Source organism: Eretmochelys imbricata, unplaced genomic scaffold, assembly GCF_965152235.1.
Source record: "Eretmochelys imbricata isolate rEreImb1 unplaced genomic scaffold, rEreImb1.hap1 Scaffold_36, whole genome shotgun sequence".
Lineage (NCBI taxonomy): Eukaryota > Metazoa > Chordata > Testudines > Cheloniidae > Eretmochelys > Eretmochelys imbricata.
The window spans coordinates 205,001-212,500 of NW_027554348.1; positions in this window are offsets into that span (position 1 = coordinate 205,001).

The window sequence follows — 7,500 nt, forward strand, 5'->3', positions numbered from 1 at the left end:
CCCAGGGGGAGAGTCCGGCAGCAGAGCGGGCGCGGGGGCCCTCTCGCTGCTTTTCTTCCCCCCGGTGCCCCGGGCGGACACCGAAGAAGGATGGCGGGAGAGCCAGACGGGGCGGGCCCCCTCGAGCCCCCCTTCGCCCCGCTTTTCCCGGTGGCCCTCGAACGTGGCGACGCGGCACGGAGGACGCCGCGCCCGCCTTCCAGGCAACCCGCTAGAGAAGAAGTCGGCGACCCAGAGCCGGAGGACAGCAGGGGGTACTGGGGCTCCAGCGAGAGGGCGGTACGAGGGTCCCACCGACGGCGACGGAGGCTCCAGCCCCCCCGCCCCCCGAGGCCCGCGCCCCGGAGCGTGCGTGGAGAAGGACCGTCGGGGACGGCGGGGGACCGCAGCGCGCCCCTGCTCGCTCTCGCGACCGTGTTTGGCCCTGCTGAGCCTCGCGGCTTGGCCTGGGTTTTCGGACCCCTGGGTGGGCTGCCGGAGCCGCTCGACCTCGCCCGGCGGAGATCTCAGCCGGCCGGCACACCCACGGCACGGAGGGCCGAGCACGCGCCCGGCCCCCCTTCCCTCAAGGAGGCAAGTCCCAGTCGGCCCCGGGGTCGGGGAACGCAAAGGGGAAGAGGGACCCAAATCCGCCTGAACGCCGGAGGCCCCTGCCGCCGGGGCTCCGGCCCGCGAAGGGCCCTTCCCGTCGCGAAGGTGAGCGCCACATCGATCGGCGGGCGAGCGGGGAGCGGGCCCCCCCTCCCTCCGGGGGGCGCCGACAGTCGGAGTTCGCATCCCGGCCACCGGGCCTGCGCGGCGGGTGCGAGGGGACGACGGGGTCCCCGGAGGCGAAGAGCCGGAAAAGGGGGGGGGCACGGAGGGCCGAGGGCCGCCCCACCTGCCAGCGTGCCCCATTCCCCCCTCGCATGATCGGGTACAACACTCAGATTGGTCCCCCGGGCTCATCTCTGGTTCTCACAGGTTCTGAAAAACCTGTCCTCAGAAATCTCCGCACACCCTTCGGAATGAACTATGTGAAAAATCCAACCGCCAATTTAGCGGGACCAATCTGAAAATCTATCCGACCTCGTGGTTCCCTCGGTCGGCCGAGGGCAGTTTTGGCGACCCCATCCGGACTTCCGTGAGACTGCCGGCCACCAGGTCAACCCGTTACTTTGAATGGGGTTGACCTGGTGGCCGAGCAGGGACTTAGACATTTTTTCAGCCTTTTTCTGGGGTTGACCTGGTGGCCGAGCAGGGACTTAGACATTTTTTCAGCCTTTTCCTGGGGTTGACCTGGTGGCCGAGCAGGGACTTAGAAATTTTTTCAGCCTTTTCCTGGGGTTGACCTGGTGGCCGAGCAGGGACTTAGACATTTTTTCAGCCGTTTTTCCTCCGGGTTGACCTGGTGGCCGAGCAGGGACTTAGACATTTTCTTCAGCCGCTTTTCCTCCGGGTTGACCTGGTGGCCGAGCAGGGACTTAGACGTTTTTTTCAGCCGCTTTTCCTCCGGGTTGACCTGGTGGCCGAGCAGGGACTTAGACTTTTTTTCAGCCGCTTTTCCTCCGGGTTGACCTGGTGGCCGAGCGTCTCGCCATCCGCGGCCGGAGCGAGAGAAGGACCCCAGGCCAGCCTGCGACACCGCGGCCACGGATCGGGCCCCTGGAAGTCGGAAAAAAATTTTCACCGACCCCAAAAGGGGTGCTGGGGGGACTTCCAGACCACGCTCCCGCTAAAAAAAAAAAAAAAAAAAAAACGGAAAAAAGGATCGGGCCCGCCCGAGGCAGGGGAGTCCCCGGGTCAACCCGGAGCCTCTGCCAGAGAAGTCCGCCAGGCCAGCCTGAATCTCCGCGGCCACGGATCGGGCCCCTGGAAGTCTGAAAAAAAATTTCACCGACCCCAAAAGGGGTGCCGGGGGGGCATCCAGACCACTCCCCGGACATAATAAAAAAAAAAAAGAAAAAAACGGAAAAAAGGATCGGGCCCGCCCGAGGCAGGGGAGTCCCCGGGTCAACCCGGAGCCTCTGCCAGAGAAGTCCGCCAGGCCAGCCTGAATCTCCGCGGCCACGGATCGGGCCCCTGGAAGTCTGAAAAAAAATTTCACCGACCCCAAAAGGGGTGCCGGGGGGGCATCCAGACCACTCCCCGGACATAATAAAGAAAAAAACGGAAAAAAGGATCGGGACCACCCGAGGCAGGGGAGTCACCAGGTCAACCCGGAGCCTGCCCCCGCGGGCTGGGGCCGGGCGGACCCCAATGCGCCCCGGTTCCCCTGCCCCGGGCTCGGGGCTTCATTCCCGTCCGGACACCAGGTCAACCCGGAGCCTGCCCCCGCGGGCTGGGGCCGGGCGGACCCCACTGCGCCCGGGTTCCCCTGCCACGGGAAACGGGCTTCATTCCCGTCCGGACACCAGGTCAACCCGGAGCCTGCCCACGCGGGCTGGGGCCGGGCGGACCCCACTGCGCCCGCGGTCCCCTGCCACGGGCTCCGGGCTTCATTCCCGTCCGGACACCAGGTCAACCCGGAGCCTGCCCACGCGGGCTGGGGCCGGGCGGACCCCACTGCGCCCGCGTTCCCCTGCCACGGGCTCCGGGCTTCATTCCCGTCCGGACACCAGGTCAACCCGGAGCCTCCCCCGCGGGCTGGGGCCGGGCGGACCCCACTGCGCCCGGGTTCCCCTGCCACGGGCTCCGGGCTTCATTCCCGTCGGGACACCATGTCAACCCGGAGCCTGCCCCCCCGCGGACAACTCTCCCAGGCCAGCCTGCGACGCCGTGGCCAGGGATCGGACCCCTGGAAGTCTTTAAAAAATTTTTTTCACCGACCCCAAAAGGGGTTCTGGGGGGCATGCAGACCGCTCTCCGGACCCAAAAAAAAAAAAAAAAAAACGGAAAAAAGGATCGGGCCCGCCCGAGGCAGGGGAGTCCCCGGGTCAACCCGGAGCCTCTGCCAGAGAAGTCCCGCCAGCCCAGCCTGAATCTCCGCGGCCACGGATCGGGCCCCTGGAAGTCTGAAAAAAAATTTCACCGACCCCAAAAGGGGTGCCGGGGGGGCATCCAGACCACTCCCCGGACATAATAAAGAAAAAAACGGAAAAAAGGATCGGGACCACCCGAGGCAGGGGAGTCACCAGGTCAACCCGGAGCCTGCCCCCGCGGGCTGGGGCCGGGCGGACCCCACTGCGCCCGGGTTCCCCTGCCACGGGCTCGGGGCTTCATTCCCGTCCGGACACCAGGTCAACCCGGAGCCTGCCCCCGCGGGCTGGGGACGGGCGGACCCCACTGCGCCCGCTTTCCCCTGCCACGGGCTCCGGGCTTCATTCCCGTCCGGACACCAGGTCAACCCGGAGCCTGCCCCCCCGCGGACAACTCTCCCAGCCCAGCCTGCGACGCCGTGGCCAGGGATCGGACCCCTGGAAGTCTTTAAAAAATTTTTTTCACCGACCCCAAAAGGGGTTCTGGGGGGCATCCAGACCGCTCTCCGGACCCAAAAAGAAAAAAAAAAAAAAACCGGAAAAAAGGATCGGGCCCGCCCGAGGCAGGGGAGTCCCCGGGTCAACCCGGAGCCTCTGCCAGAGAAGTCCCGCCAGCCCAGCCTGAATCTCCGCGGCCACGGATCGGGCCCCTGGAAGTCTGAATAAAAATTTGACCGACCCCAAAAGGGGTGCCGGGGGGGCACCCAGACCACTCTCCGGACATAATAAAAAAAAAAGAAAAAACCGGAAAAAAGGATCGGGACCACCCGAGGCAGGGGAGTCACCAGGTCAACCCGGAGCCTGCCCCCGCGGGCTGGGGACGGGCGGACCCCACTGCGCCCGGGTTCCCCTGCCACGGGCTCGGGGCTTCATTCCCGTCCGGACACCAGGTCAACCCGGAGCCTGCCCCCGCGGGCTGGGGACGGGCGGACCCCACTGCGCCCGCTTTCCCCTGCCACGGGCTCCGGGCTTCATTCCCGTCCGGACACCAGGTCAACCCGGAGCCTGCACCGCGCGCTGGTGCCGGACGGACCCCGCCCCGCCCGGGTCCCCCTGCACCGGGCTCGGGGCTTCATTCCCGTCCGGACACCAGGTCAACCCGGAGCCTGCCCCCGCGGGCTGGGGCCGGGCGTACACCACTGCGCCCGGGTTCCCCTGCCACGGGCTCCGGGCTTCATTCCCGTCGGGACACCATGTCAACCCGGAGCCTGCCCCCCCGCGGACAACTCTCCCAGCCCAGCCTGCGACGCCGTGGCAAGGGATCGGACCCCTGGAAGTCTTTAAAAAATTTTTTTCACCGACCCCAAAAGGGGTTCTGGGGGGCATCCAGACCAGTCTCCGGACCCAAAAAGAAAAAAAAAAAAAAAAACGGAAAAACGGATCGGGCCCGCCCAAGGCAGGGGAGTCCCCGGGTCAACCCGGAGCCTCTGCCAGAGAAGTCCCGCCAGCCCAGCCTGAATCTCCGCGGCCACGGATCGGGCCCCTGGAAGTCTGAAAATTTTTTTTCTTCGACCCCAAAAGGGGTGCCTGGGGGGCATCCCGACCACTCGCCGGCCCAAAAAAAAAAACGGAAAAAAGGATCGGGCCCACCCGAGGCAGGGGAGTCACCAGGTCAACCCGGAGCCTGCACCGCGGGATGGGGCAGGACGGACACCGCTCCGCCCGGGTCACCCTGCCCCGGGTACGGGGGTTCACTCCCGTCCGGACACCAGGTCAACCCTATACTTTCAACGGGTTTACCTGGTGGCCCGTTCGCTTTTCGGCCACCAGGTCAACCCTATACTTTCAACGGGTTGACCTGGTGGCCCGTTCGCTTTTCGGCCACCAGGTCAACCCTATACTTTCAATGGGTTTACCTGGTGGCCGCTTCGCTTCTCGGCCACCAGGTCAACCCTATACTTTCAATGGGTTTACCTGGTGGCCGGTTCGCTTTTCGGCCACCAGGTCAACCCTATACTTTCAACGGGTTTACCTGGTGGCCGGTTCGCTTTTCGCCCACCAGGTCAACCCTATACTTTCAACGGGTTGACCTGGTGGCCCGTTCGCTTTTCGGCCACCAGGTCAACCCTATACTTTCAATGGGTTTACCTGGTGGCCGCTTCGCTTCTCGGCCACCAGGTCAACCCTATACTTTCAATGGGTTTACCTGGTGGCCGGTTCGCTTTTCGGCCACCAGGTCAACCCTATACTTTCAACGGGTTTACCTGGTGCCCGTTCGCTTTTCGGCCACCAGGTCAACCCTATACTTTCAATGGGTTGACCTGGTGGCCGGTTCGCTTTTCGGCCACCAGGTCAACCCTATACTTTCAACGGGTTTACCTGGTGGCCCGTTCGCTTTTCGGCCACCAGGTCAACCCTATACTTTCAATGGGTTTACCTGGTGGCCGGTTCGCTTTTCGGCCACCAGGTCAACCCTATACTTTCAATGGGTTTACCTGGTGGCCGCTTCGCTTCTCGGCCACCAGGTCAACCCTATACTTTCAATGGGTTTACCTGGTGGCCGGTTCGCTTTTCGGCCACCAGGTCAACCCTATACTTTCAAAGGGTTTACCTGGTGCCCGTTCGCTTTTCGGCCACCAGGTCAACCCTATACTTTCAATGGGTTGACCTGGTGGCCGGTTCGCTTTTCGGCCACCAGGTCAACCCTATACTTTCAACGGGTTTACCTGGTGGCCCGTTCGCTTTTCGGCCACCAGGTCAACCCTATACTTTCAATGGGTTTACCTGGTGGCCGGTTCGCTTTTCGGCCACCAGGTCAACCCTATACTTTCAACGGGTTTACCTGGTGGCCCGTTCGCTTTTCGGCCACCAGGTCAACCCTATACTTTCAATGGGTTTACCTGGTGGCCGGTTCGCTTCTCGGCCACCAGGTCAACCCTATACTTTCAACGGGTTTACCTGGTGGCCCGTTCGCTTTTCGGCCACCAGGTCAACCCTATACTTTCAATGGGTTTACCTGGTGGCCGGTTCGCTTCTCGGCCACCAGGTCAACCCGGTTCCCGCCCCCGAGGGCTGGGGCCGGCGGACCCCGCTCCTTCCCGGGTACCCCTGCCGCGGAGCCCCGGGCTTAATTGTCCTCCGGCCACCAGGTCAACCCGGTTCCTGCCCCCACGGGCTGGGGCCGGCGGACCCCGCTCCGTCCCGGGTGCCCCAGCCCCGGAGCCCCGGGCTTAATTGTCCTCCGGCCACCAGGTCAACCCGGTTCCTGCCCCCGCGGGCTGGGGCCGGCGGACCCCGCTCCGTCCCGGGTGCCCCAGCCCCGGAGCCCCGGGCTTAATTGTCCTCCGGCCACCAGGTCAACCCGGTTCCTGCCCCCGCGGGCTGGGGCCGGCGGACCCCGCTCCGTCCCGGGTACCCCTGCCGCGGAGCCCCGGGCTTAATTGTCCTCCGGCCACCAGGTCAACCCGGTTCCTGCCCCCGCGGGCTGGGGCCGGCGGACCCCGCTCCGTCCCGGGTGCCCCAGCCCCGGAGCCCCGGGCTTAATTGTCCTCCGGCCACCAGGTCAACCCGGTTCCTGCCCCCGCGGGCTGGGGCCGGCGGACCCCGCTCCGTCCCGGGTACCCCTGCCGCGGAGCCCCGGGCTTAATTGTCCTCCGGCCACCAGGTCAACCCGGTTCCTTCCCCCGCGGGCTGGGGCCGGCGGACCCCGCTCCGTCCCGGGTGCCCCAGCCCCGGGCTTAATTGTCCTCCGGCCACCAGGTCAACCCGGTTCCTGCCCCCGCGGGCTGGGGCCGGCGGACCCCGCTCCGTCCCGGGTGCCCCAGCCCCGGAGCCCCGGGCTTAATTGTCCTCCGGCCACCAGGTCAACCCGGTTCCTGCCCCCGCGGGCTGGGGCCGGCGGACCCCGCTCCGTCCCGGGTGCCCCAGCCCCGGAGCCCCGGGCTTAATTGTCCTCCGGCCACCAGGTCAACCCGGTTCCTGCCCCCGCGGGCTGGGGCCGGCGGACCCCGCTCCGTCCCGGGTACCCCTGCCGCGGAGCCCCGGGCTTAATTGTCCTCCGGCCACCAGGTCAACCCGGTTCCTGCCCCCGCGGGCTGGGGCCGGCGGACCCCGCTCCGTCCCGGGTGCCCCAGCCCCGGGCTTAATTGTCCTCCGGCCACCAGGTCAACCCGGTTCCTGCCCCCGCGGGCTGGGGCCGGCGGACCCCGCTCCGTCCCGGGTACCCCTGCCGCGGAGCCCCGGGCTTAATTGTCCTCCGGCCACCAGGTCAACCCGGTTCCTGCCCCCGCGGGCTGGGGCCGGCGGACCCCGCTCCGTCCCGGGTACCCCTGCCGCGGAGCCCCGGGCTTAATTGTCCTCCGGCCACCAGGTCAACCCGGTTCCTGCCCCCGCGGGCTGGGGCCGGCGGACCCCGCTCCGTCCCGGGTGCCCCAGCCCCGGAGCCCCGGGCTTAATTGTCCTCCGGCCACCAGGTCAACCCGGTTCCTGCCCCCGCGGGCTGGGGCCGGCGGACCCCGCTCCGTCCCGGGTGCCCCAGCCCCGGGCTTAATTGTCCTCCGGCCACCAGGTCAACCCGGTTCTTGCCCCCGCGGGCTGGGGCCGG